The sequence below is a fragment of the Aptenodytes forsteri genome, unplaced genomic scaffold (assembly GCF_000699145.1).
Source record: "Aptenodytes forsteri isolate BGI_AS27 unplaced genomic scaffold, ASM69914v1 Scaffold338, whole genome shotgun sequence".
Taxonomy (NCBI): Eukaryota; Metazoa; Chordata; class Aves; order Sphenisciformes; family Spheniscidae; genus Aptenodytes; species Aptenodytes forsteri.
In genome coordinates, this window is record NW_008795124.1 from 1171499 (window position 1) to 1191838 (window position 20340).

Genomic DNA, 20340 nt, shown 5'->3' on the forward strand with positions numbered 1-20340 from the left:
TTTTTTTTTTTTTTTGCTTCTGTAAGATTCTATATGTATATGTATTCTACACGCACCACTGAAAAGTTAAAATGCTGTGATGAACTTGTCAGGCTCTAGTTTCCAAAGATTTATTAGTCGAACGTAATAAAAGGGATAATCTGGAATTTGATTATGTGACCTCACTGAACTGTAATTTAGCACTTGCTGCTAAGTATCCCAGTAGTATTCTGGACTCTCACCTTAATGCAGTACGTGAGTTCCCTTCCAATAGCCACATAACTTTATATAACATACCATGCTATTTGAAGAAGAAATGCCTTTGAAATGGCTGCATTGAAACTAATTGGTGCCAAGGAACATCTGAATGTGATTGTCTTTCAGGGAGAATTTAAAGACAATTCATTGCACTCTTTTTAAAAAAAGGACATTTAGTCATTCTATTTTAAACAGCATGATACTCACTGAATTAGGATTACAAATGAATGTTTTGGAGCTTGAGTAGCAGCCTTTTGCTTTTCAACTCTAGGAAAATGATTTTTCTTAACAGAAGTTATTATTGGTTACATGATAGACAGGTCTAAGGAATTTTTCCTAATTAGGAGTTCAGTTCACTAAAGTTTTGCACAACACATCTTTTGTGACAAGGTTTTCTTCATATAGCATGCATTTTTACCACATATCTATGCTGTAAGGAGCAAGATTTCAACAAACCAAACAAGAAATGTACATAAACCAAAACAAAAAGCCATGCCCAAATTTTGGTTTTGAGAGAAACCAGAAGTTATCTATGGAAGGAAGAGAATACAGATAAAATCTAAACCTAGTCTATAGCTGTCTTTCTAGAAAAGCACAAGAAATGGGCAGTCTTTCTGCCTTACCTCTCCAAAATCCAGCAACCACTTCTCTGGCAGCACTGTGAAAGCTGCCTTTGGCTGGTCTCTGCTGGAGAGATGGGACTGCGGCTCAGGGATGAAGGGTGAAGTTCCTCAGCCATGTCTACTTCAGGTTTCTCCTGGAGGAACAGAGGAACTTCGCTACCATGTGGTCTGAGAGAGATTTTAGTTTTTTCAGCAATGCTCATTCTCCCTGACAAAGCATGAAGGGTTTAGTCTTTACCCCCATCTCTCTTCCATCCCGTCTTCTGGACACACACGCACACCAGTCCCCTGACAGATAATCAGAATTGTAGAAGCCACCATGTATATCTGCACTGACACTTAAAGTTGACTTTGAAGATCTCTTCAGCTAGCCAAATCCAGATATACTTCCCTTTGGCATCCAGCAGGCTATCAAAATAATTTTGTGGCTGACCACAAGAACTATAGACCAAGAAAGAATTCATAGACATAACAGTCATGGTAACAATATATAATAGAAAAAAAATGAACGTTTGTAGTTCCAAAAAATTAAACACCACCATTTCCCTCTAAGGGTGGTAATCAGAAATGGTAACCAGAGGAAGTCCCTTTTCTATGTCTAAACTGATATTTAGGTTTGTCTCGGGTCACACTGATGGAGCGTAACCCACGTGAGCTGCCCTTTCCTATCTATGCCTTATCTCACTGCCTGAGAAAAAGGTCATCCACTCTGTGTTTTGTGTTGACAAAATGAAGTAGAAATCAGGAGTGGACTACTACTGTCTTCTTATTTGTCTCAGTATTTGGGCAGTCGAGAAAGAAAGCATGTGGCAAGGGACTGAAGGCAGGAAGCATGTCTTGAGGGATTTGTGCTGGCCAAGACCCTCTGTTCAAACCATGCAGAGCCCTGGCATGCCTCAGACACACAGCACAGGAGCACGAAGCTGTCAGTCAGGCTGGAAGCCTGTTTAGGTCTATGCTATATGCATTTCATGAAGGCAACCTTACCACCACCAGTGCAGACACGGGTTTCACATTACATGTAATCTGATGTAACTGCAGGCTCCCATGGAAAGGGTGGCCTCGATTCATCTTGCCCTTAGCCACATGTTCTTGCTGCTTCCTTTGAGTCATATCAATTGATTATGGAGCGGCAGAGCAGGCTAATGGAAAATTAACCTGCCAAAAATAGCAAAACCCATGCAATTTTCTGCTGGGTCAGCTCATGGAACCACATTCCCCCGGGTCCAATAGCTGGGTCCAGCCCACGAGAGGGGCAGGAAGCCTGTTGCTGAGGGTCAAGGAGTGCAGTGGGACCACTCTGTGTGGCAGCAGCCCGCCCATAAGCCAAAGTAAGTGTGACTTTAAGCCACATCTGATGTCATCTTATCCTCCCCAGCAACTATCTAATCAACTCATCCTGTCTCGGTAAAAAATCCCCTTCTCATGCTCACCTATTAGTTATGGAAGGATGACATCTGGGCTGCCTTGCACAGTCTCAAAGGGCAGTTTGGCCACTACGGTGACTGCCTGGAAACCACCAGTAATTGCTCCTGGTGTCCCGGTAGGTGCTGTTCACCGAGATCTGCACTGAAAAGGCAAAGCACTCCACATACACAGTGCCTTTGTGCCTGGTGCCTTTTCATTCAGACCTCTGGCCATAACTGTGGAATAAGGGAGAATGGATTTTGCAGAGTGGCTCATAATGAATAGGAGCAACTCATTTTTCATGTGCTTGATTTTTTTTTGAATAGGAGCTTTTAAGCCATCACCATTGTTTCTTGTTAGTATCATATCCATCTTTAAGTGTTTTCCTTGTTGGAGGAGTGGGTGGGATATCTGTGCTTTATGACCATATTCTGAAAACCAGAAAAGCAAATCATACCCGTGAGTAAGGACAGTTGCTCTTTTTTTTTAAATAGATTGCTGCTCTGCCTCTTTAAAATTTGTTGTCTCACTGATTCAGTTCGGATCCTTTCACCCAGCACAATTTAAACTTTTGTTCAGTATTTTTTCGATCTTTGCACCTATGAACAATATGAAAGCCAGCGAGGAGTCAGATGTACTTGACTGCTTTCCTTGCCTGCTACTCTAAGTATACCAACTTACCAACTCTTTCCCTCATCCCTAAAGTAATTTAAAAGTAGTGAAATATTTTAATGACATTAAAAATTAGATTCTCAAAGCATCACTCCATTAAAAAACTATATCTTCACTAGTGAAATATTAATGACATTAAAAATTAGATTCTCAAAGCATCACTCCATTAAAAAACTATATCTTCACAGTGTCTTGTAGCTATTTAATACCTCCAGTTTTACCTGAAAGTACTTACAAAGTGTGAGATATAGACATCTAACATACTTATGGGACTACCAGGCAAATACAATATCTAACTGGTTATGCCAGATTATATTTGGTAAAATTTTGGTTGATTGTTTACCACTTTGGACAGGTTTAATTTATGTGTCTAATACACGTATAGCGATCTTGGACCAGGTATAAACAGAATTTTTTTGGTTTCAGCCTATGGGATCAAAGCAATATTCATTCCTTTTGGTCTGGAGTATCTCCAAATATAGACCATCTATACTGCAGGGTATAGATGGAAAAAAACAGTCAGTGAGTTTATATAAATATATATATCCTGTATATGACATTTTTCTGTTTCGGTAATGGTGGGCAGCTGAAGTGATATAAAGGGAGCACCCAAAGAGACTTCCATTTTGGCAAATAAGTTTTGGTCTTGGCAATCTTGTTTTAAATCGAAATCTACAGTAGCCACCTGGGCTACTCATTAAATGTGCTGTCCATTTCAGTATATGAATATATGATTCAACATGTAGAACATATTTAAAACTCACCCCGTAAAGTGATACCTGATACATTATGGCTATGCTCTTGATACTGAAAGGTATTTGACTTGTATACCAGCACTCGTTTCAAATAATTCTGAGTTCAACCTCCTAACAAAAATTATGACTGACTCCCTTTGCTGTTTTCACAGCCAGATTTGGTTAAAAGCGGTTGAAATGTGACATTTATGCCTGGTTTTGGTCCTCTGCGGGAGCCCATGGTCCTTTGCAGCAGGAGAGGGGGTGTCTCCTGTCCTCCCCGCCAGAAGCTCTTGCAGCAACCTGCAGGGCTCTGGGGCACCCTGGCAGACCACTCCAGAGCTAACGCTGGCTCCATGTGCATGTGCCACCCCTGCCCTAGACAGTGAAGGTTACGTGACATTCCCCTTTCAGATCTAACCTGGGAGCAGTGTGGGGTGCTAGGGTGGTGGAGCTCATGGAGAGTCCTTAGACAGGCAGGTTTGAGGGACCTCTTCAGTACAAGTCCATGCAGTAATTGCTTTTAAGAGAGAACATTTTATTTGGGGATCGATGAGTCTAATGTGCTGTACAGCCCTTTGAGGCATGAAGTAGAATTAGAATTGCCTGAAGAGATGGTCAGTTTGGGGAAGCTACAAGCTGATGCAAACTCTTCCTGGTCCCTTGAACCAGTCGTTCTCTCAAGGGGATGTGAAAATTTACCTAATTTATATCTCACTTTTGAACGTGCTCCTCTCTCCGTCCCTCTAACTAGGACTTAGGTCAAAAGCTGTGCTAGTCTACTCCTGAACTAATCCTGCTTCTTTTCTGTTGACCAGGGCAGCTCAGATAATTTTTCCAAATTTTAACTGCTTTTCTTAGTGGTAGAAGAAACCCCAAGCCAGAGACGGTGGAGTGTAAGTTCACACAGCTTTCAGGATGTTCAGGCAGCTGGGAACTGGCCAGGCTCACAACAGGAGATGCTAAAGGTGACTTGAAATCACCTTCCTTATCCCCATTTCCCTTTCCTGGACCTAGTGTAGCCTGGGTGGAACACAGAACTGAGCTTCAAATCTTTTATTTCACCAGGATGGAGAGAGTTCAATTAGGCATGCTAATGCCAAGAAGCATTTTTCAGGTTGTAACTGGCACTCCCACAAGCTATTACATTTTTTACCTGCAGCATAATTACACTCAGTTGTGAAATTATTTCCTGCCGTTAGAAACATCAAAGAAAGTAGTTTTCATTACAGATGAAAATGAAGCTATTTCAAAAAAGCAAGGGGGAAACACATTGGTACCAACAGGAAAAAATGTATGACATGTTCTCAGCAGATTTCAAGACATATTGTACATGCTGTGATCCCATTTGTTACATTAATGCACAGAACTTTACAAAAGCAGTTTTTAATTGAAAGCAAAGCAGCATCCTGGAGGATTCTTTAATCAAGGTATGCTTGAGTACTGAAGCTGAAGAAGATCTCAGCTTCTTCAAGCTTTGCCTGGGTTCTAATCTCAACTTTTGAGATGCAGTCCCAGCTGCGTTGAAATCGGCAACACGCTCCCATTGCCAGCAGTGGGGCCAGGGTTCCACCCGCCGTTGAAAAAACTGTTTTCCAGAACGCCCCGAGTCCTGTGTAGGAGCCAGAACTGGAATAACAATACCTGAAAGACAGATCTCTTGTCTGAACTTTTGTATATTAATTCAGCCTCCTCCTCTCCACACGGACGCTTTCATAAAGGTCTCTATCCTGATCTTGACTTGATCGGATCTATAAATCTTTGTGTAGTAAGATGACAATACATAGGCCATAAACGACGATATCTGATGTTTAGATACGTGGCTAACAGAAAGTGTCAGAACCACATCATCATCTTTTTTAGAACAAGGAGGCTTTTGTTCTTGTGATTGTCTTTGCACAGCTGTGAGTTTTATAGCACCGTGCCAATGAATGCACTCATTGCGACTTTTATTTTACTCTGAAAAGGTAAATTGGGAGCATTAAGTCCCCAATAAGTATGTAAAAGTGGCAAAACCACAGGTAAAGTGTTACTGAAAGCTGCAGTCCTGCCAGCCACTTCATTTTAAACATGGCTCTTTTAAAAATAACTTTTGCAGTAAAAGCTGTAACTCCTGGATGTAATATGAGCTATTGCTAATGTCATTCCCATGAATTGCTTACAGTGTTGAACTGTTAGATGTCTGACAAGTCCATATATCTCCTATGCAGTATATATGAAAGTTTTTTGCCTCTAAACCGTATGTTCTTTTTTTCACTCCTCTATATGCTTCACATGCACGTGGTTTGGTGATATAGTTTATTTGAACAGGAACCATAGCAGACAGAATTATTCTTTTGCTGAAATGTATCCTTTTTCATACATCTCGGCTTCATGATTAAAGCGATTGGCTCTCGAGGCATTAAGTTTAGTCTGCTGCTGCCACAATTATGCCTTTGAAAACTCCTGAGTGCACTCGGTGATTTCCAGTAGTCCAGATGTCATTAGAACAACACGCAGGTAGTCTGCAAAGTCCAGTAACACTGTCTACACTTCGGTCTGGCTTGGGCGAGCGTTTCCCTCCCTCCCTCTTGGCCAAGCCTCGCAGCTCTGGGAGAAAACAAATAGCTTTCCTCATGGAAAGTTTTACTTAATCTGGCGTGGTGCCTGAGCCTAGACCCTCCTCGTCTCTAATGATGATTGAAAGTGTACATGCTACTGTGATAAAACATGCTGAGTCGTTAACATTTGGGGCTTGGGTTGTACGCGATGAGTAAGGGAGGACTGAAGTAATGCGTTCGAGTCAGACCTTCAGTGGACTTGCACGTCTGGGTTTGAGGGGTATCCTGTTACACGAAACCGCACACCCGCAGGATCGGGTTTTGCTGTTTCTAGCGGGTTTGCTGAATTGGGTCTCCCTGGAGGCCCACCAGAAGAAAGCCCCCAGAAGAGCAGCTGACCAGACTAGGTGTCACTCCTGGTTTTCTCCAGTCCCAGGTGTGCAGTTGCCCACAGAGCAGACCTGCCTACCTCTTAGCTGCAGTATGCTGTGAAATCTAGCAGTGAACTTCGCTTTCTTCTAGCATCAGCACTTAGATTTCCAGGGAGGTCCTTGAGTCTCAGGCTTTCAAGGAAGTGTCTGGTCCCTGCGGAGAAGTCCTGAGTGCCTCCACCTTCAGTCAGTGATGGCAGACACTGGCAGAGGGAGCAGGAGGCTGGCCAAGCGATGGGAAAGCTGCAGAAATCAGCAGGCAGTGCCTTGCAATGTTTTGATACTCAAGAGTACTTTTAGTGTTGAAAACCCAGCATTTGCTTGATGTGCATCTGCACACACACCTTCGCGTTAAACATTTTGAGTCATTAAGTGTTCAGCTGAAGCCACGTTGCACCCCCTCTTTTCAGCTAAGAGCCAGCTTCACGCTGCAGCCCTGCTAGTGGCTGTGCAATTAGCTGGGGAAGAAGTCATTTCTCACTCCCATGCCTGATTCATTCTCCTATTTCCATAGTAATGGCTGTTGGCATTGCTGTTTCAAATGGTAAAGGTTTTGTGGGTTATTTTCTGTAAGTTTTCCTTGGCGATCGGGGGAGAAGAAGTTGCTGTATCTGGGCCTTGGTAACATTTACATCTGCTTTTAAGCCTGGAGGAGTGCCAAGGAAAATATGTGGCTTGCAGAAGCACAAGCTTCATGAGAAAGCTTTGTTCCGATGCGATTCATTTTAGGAATATGTTGTTTTGTTTGAAACATTTCTGCTGAGCTGTGCAGTGTTAGCTGGTCAGGTGTGGCCGCGTGGGTTGTGTACAGCCTCCGTGCTCTCGTGTCCTGAACCCGTCCTGGCAAAACACTTCTTGGGAAGTTGTTTTAGAAAGCCCCTCTTCTCCAGGGAGCAGAGTATCACACAGACCCCTGCTGCATCTCAGCAGAGCTGGGCTGAAGCAAGCCGCCGGCTCAGCCCAGCAAACACATACGTGTCAGAGGAAGCACTCTCATGAGTAAACTCCCTGACTTCACGTACGGCGCTCTTGGCTAAGTGCTAGCAAGCTGTAGTGTTGCTAGATCGCAGAGCAGCGAAGGGCCTGCCTCTGCTCCCACTTAAGTCAATAACACCATTCCCTTTGGGTTTGTTGGGAACAGGACCAGGCGTATGGCTGGTAGTTAAAATGCATAATAGCTGCATTCATTGAAATCTGGTCGCTGATAGACAGGCAGGGAGGGAGTCTTTTCTAGCAGATTTCTGCGCAGCACAGTTGATTGTTTCATCTGTCTGCCGGACAACTGGCGGGCTCGGTCATGGGCCTGATAGCGGCTTGACCATCGCTGTTGAGAGCGGACTGCTTGATAACCTGGCTCCTGGTCTTTCCTCCTCTCTGAGGAGCTAATGCTGATTGCAACCAAAGGGGGCACAGGCTTTCCACACCAGGCTTATCTCCAGGCTAGGAGGAAGCTTATGAAAAAAAGCAGACCCTCAAAATGTTCCCCTCCTCCTCTGTCACTGAGGAAGCCTGCAAAGTCTGGACATTGAGAATACCTGGAAACGATCCATGAGTAAGAAATACAGTAGGAAAACCATAGTCCTGTTCCTTGTTGGCCAGCCTGGCTGGGTTTGTCTGCAAACCGGGGAGCTGGAGCAGCCCTCTGCCTGCTTTACAGGCTTCGCTTTGTCAGTAGGTCTTCTACATTTTGCACACTTTGAAGCCTACTGCAAGACAAATATCGGAAAGCGAAGTGAGGTGGTGCTGCAAGTGTGTCAAAATTCCCAAACTGTATTGTCCCTGAGCACATGAATTGCAATATGAGCACTTGAACAGTCTTGAAAAGCAATGCTACAGGCTATCAAAGTCCGTAATTAGTGGATTAAATTCTTTGGTCCTTACGTAGTTATAGCTCATGTTATCCAAGCATCATGTATGCACAAGAACATTCCTCACTTGCCTTGCCTTTGCACAACTAAAGCATGATTTTTCTACTTAACTTTGGCCCTTCTGCAGCCATATGAGAGTGCATAAGACAAGATTTGACTCTTCATGTCTGTGCTGTCCAGATTGCTCTTGATGTTAGATTTCTGTGGGAGCTAGGGCTAAAGATTTGTTCCATTTCATAACTCTTGTGATATCTTTGGGGTTGCAGAATAGGTATTGCAGTAGATACTACGAATCAATTTTGATACCCTGGGAACAGCAGTCAGGTTTTTTTCGAGTGCTTCAGGGAAAACATGTGTTTCATTGCCACCTCATAAGCAAAATATTCTGCAAATTACTTAAGAAGTAGAAAAAATGCTATTTTGGGTCACAGGAGAAGCCTCCAAAAATACAAAACTGAAGAATATTTATTTTAACTTTTATTTCTATCCTGTATATGCAAATCCATATGCACATAAAGTATGTGTGTGCATATATATGTGTGCGCATATATGCAGACATATATGTAATGAGCTATAAGACTTAGTATACTAATTCTTTTGCTTCTTTGAAGTTGTGGTGGGCGAGAGTGATATAAGTCTCTTCTACTCATGACTGACTTCTCTGAAAATCCTGCAGGTGCCTGTTGAGTAAAACCTTTTAGAAACATGAGGTCAGGTGGAGAAGCCCATCCTGTGGACCTTCTGTTGTGCACAGTTAGTTTCTGAACTGAAATGCCCGTCGCAGCTCTGAAATCTGGCTCCATGCTGCTGCATGCCTCTGAGCTGCAGTTGTCACTGCTGCTGAATGTTTCTTAGGCATCTGAGCTTTTGCTATCCAGCTATTCTTTTGGAAGACTGAAGCAACTGGTAAAGATGATTTCTTCGCTGTTAGTTGGCTTTTTTTTCCCTGTGATAACTCTTGTGTTCCACCATGCTCCAGGCTGCGCTTGGACTCAGCTATTCACTTGAGGGCTTTCACCTCGGAGCATCTGCATGAGCCATTAACAACTTCTACAGGCATCTTCTCCTTATAGTGTGTCTCTGGGTCAGTAGTACTGGGAGGTTCAAATGTGCTTCTCAGTCTAAAATGACTATGTGTGAAATTGTCATATAGGAAGAGGTTAGCAGAGAAACTGGTCCTGATTTTTTTCAATTGCACACACTCTTGTTTGTTTTCTTTCTTCTGAGAAATTTCCCTGACTCATTAACTGTTAACCGTTGCGCGAGACGATAAAGAGCTGTCCCTTGGGCCCTAGCAGTCAAAGGCTAGAACTTCCTGAAGTTGCTAGAATTGATGCAACACAATTCAGGTTTTGCAGAAGGATATAATGAGTCCAAGCTCTGGCTAAATGTGCCTCACACAGGCACTGCACAAGGTCTCTTTGAAAGGGGACCCTGGAAAGCCCACTAGTGATGGAGATGACTGCTCTACTCCAGTCCCTGAGTTCCGAGGTAACTTTGAAAGAGTTCTCAGGGATTTTTGCTTATTTTTTCTTCCACACAGAGAGTATGTTAGGATGAGGAAAGACCTCATTGCAAAAGAAAAAGAAGCAAAACTGATTCCAGGGCAGAAAGTGCCATCAACCACAGGGAGACTACGCTTTTTGCATCAGTGGACAAACACGGCAGCAATGGCTGCTTCAGAGAACTTTCCAGGAATTCTCCCACTGTTTCCAGAAACCCAGGCTGGACCTTTACAGGCCAGACAAGCACCACTGCAGTCTGTTTAAACCATAGACTCACAATTGGACATACTATGTCAGATCACCACTTGGTAGGAACCTGCAAACCTCCATTGTTGCCAGACAAACTGCTGTTTTCTGCCCTATTTGGCATATAGCCAGAATTGTAGAGATAAAGGTGACCGTCTCCTTTGCAGAGGGTTTAGACTTACTTTTTTGCAGTCCAATATCCCAGATGTTTCACACTATTTCAATGGTAAACTAAAGTCCTAAAGAGGAACCAGCAGTGCTGAAGTCAAGGAAAGGCTTGCCGGAAGGATGTGCTAACATGAAAGCATCTTCTTGCACTATTTTAGTAGCTAGTTTACAAGTCCAGAGATAGGTGCAACCCTCAGCTGAGTTGGTGCATACTTGCTGGCCGAGTCAGATCTGTGTGACAGGACTCCAGGAGTCAGATCTGTGTGACAGGACTCCAGGACCTCCAGTCGAAGCAGGGGCTCTGCATGGGGCTGCACCCTGGCGAGGATTCAGCACAGTTGGGGGATCGGGGCCCTTTGTGACAAATGCAAGCAAGTGCATGTGTGTATATACATTTATTCTATTTGGGGAACGTACTGAAAAAAATAAAAGCTTTCTCATGATGCTGTAGCACGGTTAGCAAGCATTTTAAAATTTCAGACTTAGGGTATGGCTGTGAAACTACCTGGTGGTGTAATTAGAGTAAAAGAAGGCTTGAGAAAAAGAGAAATGAGAGGAAGGTTAAATATAACATCCCCATAAAAAAAAGATGAGCAAAGATGAATTTTGGAAAGGCTGAGTGTGGGTGTGAGAGAGAGGAGTTTCTCTAAAACTGAAATGGTACAAATGAGTAGTAAAAGCCCAGGATTTGACTGCCATGGAAAAGTGTATCTAAAGAATACCTCACTTTGCCCCAAAATAATTTAAGTATAGAGAACAATGAGAGGAGATGATGAAATGAGCAATGTGCTCATTAAACTTATATATATCTGAGGAGAGAGTGTATCTGAGCAGTGAGCTCAAGTCAGAGGATCCCGTCTGTTTGGCTGTGTTGATCTGCAGTGAGGTGGCTGCACTGTGTGGAGGTAGGAGGTTTCAGTGGCCCGGGTCTACTGGGGCAGGACCCTCAAGTAACCCTGGGAGTAATTTCCATGCTCTATTGCCAAGTTTTCTAAGGAGCGAGGAAAGGGCTTCAGTGCTACCACTGGGTGGAGAGAGCTCCTGTAGGGAGCCCAAAAAAAACTCAGAAATACGGTAGAAAAGAAGGGGGTGGGAAGTGCTCTTTGAGTAAATACAGTCACGTCACCTGAACTTAGAGAGAAATTTTCATATCAGTTTTAAGACTTCTCTTGCAGTGTAACAGGGCATTCAATAAAAATGAGAAAAATCAGAAAATATTATCCATTGGCTTTTCCCCAATTAGAAATTACCCAGAAAAAGTGCTGCTAGAAGGAGTAGACGTGATCAGCCTTTGACAAGGCAGAAGAGGATTTGTAAAAGCTCGTTTTCAAGGTTATACGATTGAAGAATAAAGCAGGAAATCCCCTTACTTTGCAACTTTCAAAAGATGGCATTCAAATTACATTTAGGACATGATCCAAATGCCATGAAAAATTTTTCCATCAACTTCGATGGATGTTCTAAAACAGGATGTGTTAAATCAGGGGAAATAGAACAGAATTGCAAGTAAATTAACAGAAAATTCACAACACGTTATGAATCACTGTATTAAAGAATCAATTAGACCCAGCTATTTAAATAAAGGCAGAGTAGTAGCAAAAAAAATTTGAACTAGAAAAAATTAGAACATCTGCTGAAGTTTCCAAAGCTATATTTAATATTAACTTGGGAAAAGCACCTGGACTGAATGGTGTCTCATCAAAGATTTGTAAGTGTTTCCAGACCAAAATCACTCAGATACTTTTAAAAAAAAAATCATCTGCTCAACTAAAAGAGAAAACTCCTCTCTAAACCCTTCCCTACCGCTGAATTTTGTTATGGGGACTATCACTATCTTAAACCAGAGAAGCAACAAAATGCAAATGTTTCTGTATGATCCAGTTTTTTGTTGACTGTTAAGATCTAGTACCAGAGTCTCTGCCCTGCTGGCTGCTGCACACAAGCTGCACCTTCTGCCCCAATGAACTGGTTTGCTGGAACAGGGAAATATACAGGTTATATACCCTTGTGTAACAGTAGTTAGCTAACATTGGGGTAGACTTTATTATTATAAAGAATATTTCTGATTCAAGCACTCAGCACGGAGGAGAGTATGAAAAGTGAGCAGACTTTTGGTAGAGATGCCAGATTTCCTTCCAAGAAATCTACAAATGGATGGACCATTTCTTTGGTGAATATTCAGAACAAAAAAAATCTGCTTTTGAAATTTGAAGCAAACGTACTGTCTTTTTTTATTTTAGTCAGTAAGGTGGTAGGAGACAGGGCTGCCTATGTCTGATCATGTGAGTTGTGACCCTAAAAACGTCTGGTCAGCCAACTAGAGATCAGCCAGCCGTATACCTGATGTTTCAGTGGCTATATTTATGGTTTCTCTGATGATGAAATCTAGATTTCTGCAACGACCAACGTAATTTCTCTGCTGTCAGTTAACACCTTGTTTCAGGGAGGAGCTGGCAGATGCTTGTGACGCCAAACGAGGCTGTATCATGCTTTCTGTTGTGCATGGTCCCCTGAGCAATGCGGGCCACCGCCTCCCTGTGCCTGTTTTCTGAAAAATGTCGGTGTTCAGAACGTTGTCTGAAGACAGATTTAAATTTCATATGAAAAACTTTCATTGAGGGGAAGCACCACTGCAGGGGGAAAACCCCACACCTTGACACACTAAAATGATTGCAAGAATTATTCTTTAAGATGTCTAAGTAGGAATATTTCTCGTAACATGGAAAAGACATCTAGATTTTACATTGCTGCTGCAAAACGAAAATCTTAGAGTGGGAGAACTTACCTTTGGTTATTCTTGATAGAGATAACTCGAGCAAGTCAGCATAGATCCATCTATATGTAGTGCAGCTGCACTGATTTCTACCTGTTCAGACCCTAAACCCGTTTATTTAAGAATGAATGTACTAGCTGCAGGGACGATTCTTCTAGCTACATCCTTACTTGAGATTACCCCACTTTTAAGTACAAGAAGACATTTCTGTGTATCTTTTTCTTTTCCTTTACAGACTTTTATTTATATTATGTAGATCCATCTATATGTAGTGCAGCTGCACTGATTTCTACCTGTTCAGACCCTAAACCCGTTTATTTAAGAATGAATGTACTAGCTGCAGGGACGATTCTTCTAGCTACATCCTTACTTGAGATTACCCCACTTTTAAGTACAAGAAGACATTTCTGTGTATCTTTTTCTTTTCCTTTACAGACTTTTATTTATATTATGTATCTGTATCTCACATGCCAATGGAAATCAGGAAAGGACATTAATTTGTATGAATGGACTTCATAAATTTCATGATTTACCGGTAATGAAATCCTGGTTTGCAGAATGAGAAATAATAGGGCTTTTCCAAAATATCTTAATCCTTGGCTATGATTAGTGGCATAAAATGAACCATTCTTTCCTATGTGTCTAAAGTCCAAGTTGTGCTCCATGTAGCTATGTGATACTCTTTCCAGTCTCATGTCAGTAAATAATTGCAGTGCTGCTCTTTAGTCTGTCTCTGACCTTCACTATGCTCGCCTTTCTTGAACAAAAGCTGAGAATTGTGACAGATTGATCTCCTTCTGTGATGTGATCTAGTCTAGTGTGAAAGGAAAGTTCATTAATCCTACTCCCAAATTCCTTAACCAGTTTACCATAAATGTACTACTCTATAAGCATATGTAATACAGCACAGCCATAACAGTACTTAAAACAGGATTAGGCAATACCTCATACTTTCTAACTACTTCTACTTTTGCAGAAATACAAATTCACTTTCTTTATATTTTCAAGGGTAATTTTTTTGTAAAAAAAAAAAAAATTAACTAGTTTGGGTTTTATGAGTTTAGGCTAGAATATTGTCTAGTCTGCCTAAACTGGGCCACTTTGTGAATTCTAGTTGTTATTACCTGAGCATGAACCAAAGATGATTCGTGTTTTAAGGAGCCTCTTTTGGGGATGGGAAGAACCAACTAGCTTAACATCGTCTTGTTTTAACAATTAAAAATTGGCAGCTGAGCTGTGTACTCAAGCAAAGCAAGGATTTTTAGGCCTAGAGAAATGGTTTAGAATCAAGAAAAGAAAAACCATATGCTACTAAAACCCTGTGTATGGTTTTCCACTGTTCCCTAGAAAGCAGGTAGGGCTGTAGGATCAAACTGTACCCACACGCATATGCATTACAGCCAACACACTGAAGTAAACACAGAAATTTGGTTGTCCTCTTTGCGTGGTAGGAATCAGAAGTAAGTCTGCTGACATCAGAGAAGTTGTGTATGCTCCGAAATTCAGGCAAAATAAGAGAACAGATCTACTTGCCTTTTTTGCATATCAACATTAAAAATTTTCAAATAACCTTTAGGGAATAATGAGCAAAATAGGGTGTTTACAATGCAGTGACTGATTCTTTCCTGCCAAGCCATCAGACGTGTACCTTGTGCATTTGTAGACCACCTTTATGTATTTGCCTGTGTTTAATAAGGACTTGATGCAAAGCCCATTAAAGTGAATAGGAATTCTTCTGTTGTCTTCTGTGCTCTTTGGATCAGGCTTCAACTTACAATCACGAGAACCTATTGCTTAATGCTCTTAAAAAAAGTCCTCTGTTAAAAAAAACAAGGCATGAAAATTTCTAATACTGGGTGAAAATTTACGGGCCCAAAAGTTGATGCAAACACAAGTTATAGCTCCCAAAGTAACTGTGAAAGATTATATTACATTAATATGTAAAGGTTAATGGCACATAGAATAATCTGAAATACTGTCTGTATTGTACATGTAGTGTGACTGACTTGCAGGGTTTTAAGAACCCTCACTTTGGTTGTTTGGGTATGCTGATATTTAAAGCAATGTTTGTGTTGGTTACAAGGCCTAGGCCAAAGGGATCTCAAGGAGCCCTACGTTCTTGCACGTTGAATAGTGGATAAGTATATTTTGGGTGACTGCACTGTGCCTGTTTCTGTCCCCCTATATGCCAGTAGGAAGGAGAAATTTCTTTCCTGGAGTAGTTGTTGTACAGGTATGTAAGGTCCCTTTGGAGGTCTCTTGAGTTGCTGTACTCTTCCGTGTGGTCTGTAACGAGACAGTGACAACGCTGCACCATGCGTTCTCCATGGAAAATGGGATAATTTCAAGAATTTTCCATTTTCTGTAATGTTTTTCTCTGAAGCAGGGGGCCTTCTTTATGTGTGCAAAGCTTTCTGTTGCAGCTCTCCATAGATAGCCATGACAAAGAGAAAGCATGAAAGCTTCTAGGGCAGAACATTCATCCTCGCTTATCTGGCCCTCAGAGACATTAGCTAATCGAGGCACGATACTCCATACAATAGGACAAGTGCTGTAAAGCTACCTCTGTTATCCCAGCGAACATGGAGACTTATCATTCCCATGGCCATTTTACAGGATTTGTTTTCTTCTGACAACAACATCCACAGCCTATGGTGCTATCGACTCCCAACAATGAATCTGATGCTGGCTCTGTGTGTTATCGGCTCCCTAATAACTGTCTTTTTCTTTTTTTTTTTTCTTTCCCACCCCATTTGTGAGAATTTGTCCCCTGGAGCTCTTCTCTATCAGGCCCCTGCAGCTGCTGTTATTTTAGATATGGCAGGAAGTAGGTACCGGAAAACAGCGAGAGCTCACAGCGCTCAGAAAAATCTAGAAATTCCTCTGATTTACCCCAGGCTCTGGCTCCAATCAAAGCCGGTTGCAAAAAAAAAAAAAAAAAAAAAGAAAAAAGAAAAAGGAGGCGGTGGGGTATTGGTGGGGGGAAAGGCCCAAGCTGACAACTGTGTGTCAGGGCTGCATGTGTCAGGAAGAAGAGTTTTAGCCAACTCCTTCTGCGGGGTAGCGGGGAGATGCTCGACACGGCCATGCGAGCCGGGGAGCGCTTGGCTGGGAGCGGCATTCCACACTGCTGGCATGGCAGAGCTGGGGCCAGCACGTGGGCAGCCCCACGCCGGCAGGAGCTGCTGCCGGCACCCTCCCTCGCCAGCCGAGAAAACCCCCTCTCGCCTCCCCAGGGACATGCGTTTCTAAAAGCTCATCGCTTTTTTATGCTCTCCCCTCTCGTGTCCGATGTGCACCTAAAGCAGATTAGCTTACCCGGTCGTCCGGCGGGCTCCCATAAATGCTTTTAGCAGCACTTAGCAAAGGGCGCCAGCCAAAGGTACTGGTGGAAAGTCACTAGAGCAAGAAACTTACATCACTACTACTATTATTATTATTACTACCGCTATTATTATTATTATTATTATTATAGTTTTACAGCTCAGATGGGATACTTCTTAATCTGCTAAGCAAAGTCATTTTTAGCCACTTTGAATACCTTTTAAATCAAGCTAACTCTGGAGATGACTTCTAAAAGAAAAGAAAAAAAGAAGAAACGATAAAGAAAAACACCTCCAAACCTTTCAGTTCAGCAAGCGGTTTAGAAAAAAAGACACCACCACCCCCATACACAAAGACATACACGGAAAAGATACTACCTTTAGAACTGGTTTCAATAAAGAAATCTTCCTCTTTGACACAGCAGATAAGGAGGAAGATGTCCGCCCACAGACATCTCACACCATTAGCAATCTAGTTAACATCTGTAAATGTTTTAGGGAAAGAAATTACACTTTGAGACATTTCTTTTTTAATTACAGGCTCCAGATGAGATTTGTTAGAGCAGGGAAATGTATCCTATAGCGACTGATGTCAATAGCAAGCAGTCCCTAAAGCCAGCCAGGATTGGGAAAGCCATGCTGTTTGCTGCTCTTGGCACTGCTCCCTGCTTTCACAATGTCAAACTTAGAACCGCCTTTATATGCACTTTCCATTTTTTTTTTCCACAGTAGCTGTTGCCAGCAAGCTGTAAACTACCGTATATCACTCAGATTTAAGAACCTAAACTTTAAAACAAATTAAACTCTTGTTGACATTGTAATAAAAATCAGAATCGAACCGAACAGCTCAGTAAAACTGCACTTCAATTATTTTATGGATTTAAGATTGTTTTCTAGGATTCCCAGACTCCCAATACAGCAAAGTTATTTCCTCTTGGCAGATGTCTGGAAAAAAAAAAATCATTGAAGAGAAAAAAATATGTGGCAGACACTAGGTTGAAGCCTAAAGGGAGGAAATGGTGTCTCCCCAGCACCTGTAAATATTTGCTCTGTGTCTTGACCAGAAGAGCCTTTCGTCCGTACGTTGAAAAAAAACTTCAAGGTATTTATTTTGTGAGTTTTTAAGAAAATAGAATTTTCATCTGTCAAAACCCAGTTCCTAACTAGGTGATTATGTGGTTTTGAACGAGAACAGCAAATACGGGTCTGACCCACCCTTCAGAACCATGTCCAAATGCAGGTAAATGCATGCAGTGCACGAGTGCTTCCAGTCACTGGCCTCTGCTTATCTTTCATCTCCCTACTTAGCAGTTAATGTTGGGTATTCTTTTTATAATTCTCTTTTTTTTTTTTTCCTATTCTGTAAAATGGGAACAGAGGTTTCCATCCGACTAATTGCCAGGTTTCCATTCTTTATAATGTTTCCTCTCAAAACAGTTTGGAATGAAAGTATTTCAGAAATGTGTGTAGACGGAAGCTACTGGAGATAATAATTTGTTTCATGTAACTGTTTTACAAAAGGTGTGGTGCACAAGAAAGGCTGTTGCGTGGAGCAAACAACAATCGGCTTGCGCAGCCTTTCACCAAAACCTTTCTTGCACTTAACTTTTTTTCTTTCATCGCATCAGTGAAATGTCCTTTACTGTCCCTAAGGCCCCAGCCTGAAAAGTGTTGTGTTCCCAGGGTCTTCAGTGAGAGCTGAGAATGTTTGCTGGGTCATGTTCATACCTCCTGTCACAAGGATGCTTCTGAAGACTGAGCCAGATGTTGCACGTCTGCATGCCCACAGCTAGGTCCCGGGGTCTGCATGTTCTGGCTGAACTCCCCCGGGGAGCGGGGAGCCGCCTGCCCCTCCGAGCAATGTGTAGTTTTGTGGATTTTCCAAAGCTGCTGTGTTAGGCTCTGTGCGTTCACCTCCTGATCTGAATTGGCTGACTTGACCTGACTGAATCTCACGTAAGCAGCCGGTTTTCTTCATTGTAGCATTAATAAAGTTTTTAAAGCTACTCTTGAATTACTGTTAAAGCTCTTCCACTTATTTTGTTGCCTGGAGCACCTCTCACAGTGCAGGCCAAACTCCTGCTGGAGTTTGGATGTGTTGCCAGATCACAGCCCGGGCCGTGGAAGCACCCTGTCATTTCTCAGCTATCGAGAAGCAAGGGTTTTGGAGTCCAAGTACTCAAAAAGAGGCAGAAAAGAAGTCTGTTGCACATTGCAAGTGGTTGTTTGGAAAGCGTAATGCAAACATTTTGAATAAAATTTCAGGTCCTTAAGTGTGCTTGAGTGTTGTATGCCTGTGTTTCTCAAGTGCCTTTTTCCTAGTTTTCTAGTGCTGGCCGCAGGTTTGCCGTGCTTCGTTCTTGGGGCAGAATAAATTTCCTCTCTAGTGGAGAGCACTGAGCTTCAGCACGGTTCTTGTGTCAAGCATTGAGCTGCAAGGGGGAAGGTTTCTTCTTCCCTGGGAGCCCGGCTGTGATTGTTACTGAATTTTTGCAGCCATATCTGGTGTTTTTTCTGTTGACATTGCTTTGTCAGTCCAGCCTAAGGAGCCATTCTGCAGCTTAACACAGCATGTGGGAGAGGGGAAAAGAGGAAAAGACATTTTGCCGTGTTTGCAGCTCTGTCGCACTGGGACCACGTACAAATAAGAGTATTCTTCCAGCTGCTCTAATTTGAGACGCTTGCTATAGGCGGTTTCAGCATCCGAGGAGTACTGGAGTCCAGCAACTGTCTGGATGCGGTGGTTTTCACAGCTGTATCTTCTGTGCTGGGGAGAGCACCTAATAACACCCAGCTGGTGGTTTCCCCACCATGGCCCAGCTTGCACTGATATGTCTCCAGTGTGGCTCCACTAAATCAGCCTTTGGATCAAACCTTCCCAGCCAAACTGGATGGGAGTTTTGTCATGAAAAGGTCTTTACCTAGTGTAGTTAGTGTGGTGCAAAACCAATGCAAGAGTATCATTAACCGCTGCCAGTGCGCTTCTCCAAGGAGCCGCGACAGACAGGACGTGCATTCGTCTCTGAACTGCAGTGTTCTTCAGCAACAGATGCTGCCGTGGTTAAAATAAAATCCCGTGGCATTATGTACAGCTCGCATTATGGTGGTGGCCAGGTCATCATGCCACAAGCAAATTCATCACATGACGATTTGCCTGCATCATTTTTTTTGCAGACTGTTTGCAGCCACCAGTGCAGATTCTGAGCTAGCCCTGCTTCTGTGCCCACTGCTGAAGATTAGCAGCCGCGTTCCATCACCTAAGGATTTCCCCCAGGTAGTGTGACCTGGCCCAGCCTAGCCCCCAGCAGGCTCATAGGTGGATTTCTTTTCCCTTATCAAACACATTAAAAATGTTATTAGCCCCACCCAGCCTTTCTCTTCCATCCAGCAGTGTGTGGCCACTCACTGAGTCATCTCATGGCCATCATTTTACCTGCCTGAGCAAAAGTCCTGTGAAGTAGGGGTTAGCAAACAAAGCTCAGCCTTCACCACAGCCTAGGTGGGAATGTGGCCCAACAGTCGTTGCCCCCCAAAGCAGCATATAGGCACATCTTGTATTGTATACGCAGCAGCATCCTGGTGTTGTCCCTGCCTCGGTGCCCTCTTTGCTAGGTGGTGTGAATAATAGCATTGATCTTTTCTGTTTAGCACACACTTTGAGGTTTGTTGATGAAAAGGGCTATAAAGGGAAGAGGTGTTGGGGATGGTGATGATAATAGAGCAAGTAGAGTCCATTTAAAAAAACAAAAAAACCTCTTTGCTCAGGAAAAGATCAGATAGACCCTGTTTTAGCCTAACTCCAGGGCACTTTTA

General features: G+C 42.7%; 1 protein-coding gene across 1 annotated transcript in view; it reads left to right on the forward strand.

Annotated features, from left to right (window-relative positions):
• The window catches only part of NFATC1 (nuclear factor of activated T-cells 1), a 114871-nt gene that overhangs the window by 82062 nt on the left and 12469 nt on the right, over positions 1 to 20340 (forward strand). The gene's annotated exons all lie outside the window — the stretch shown is intronic.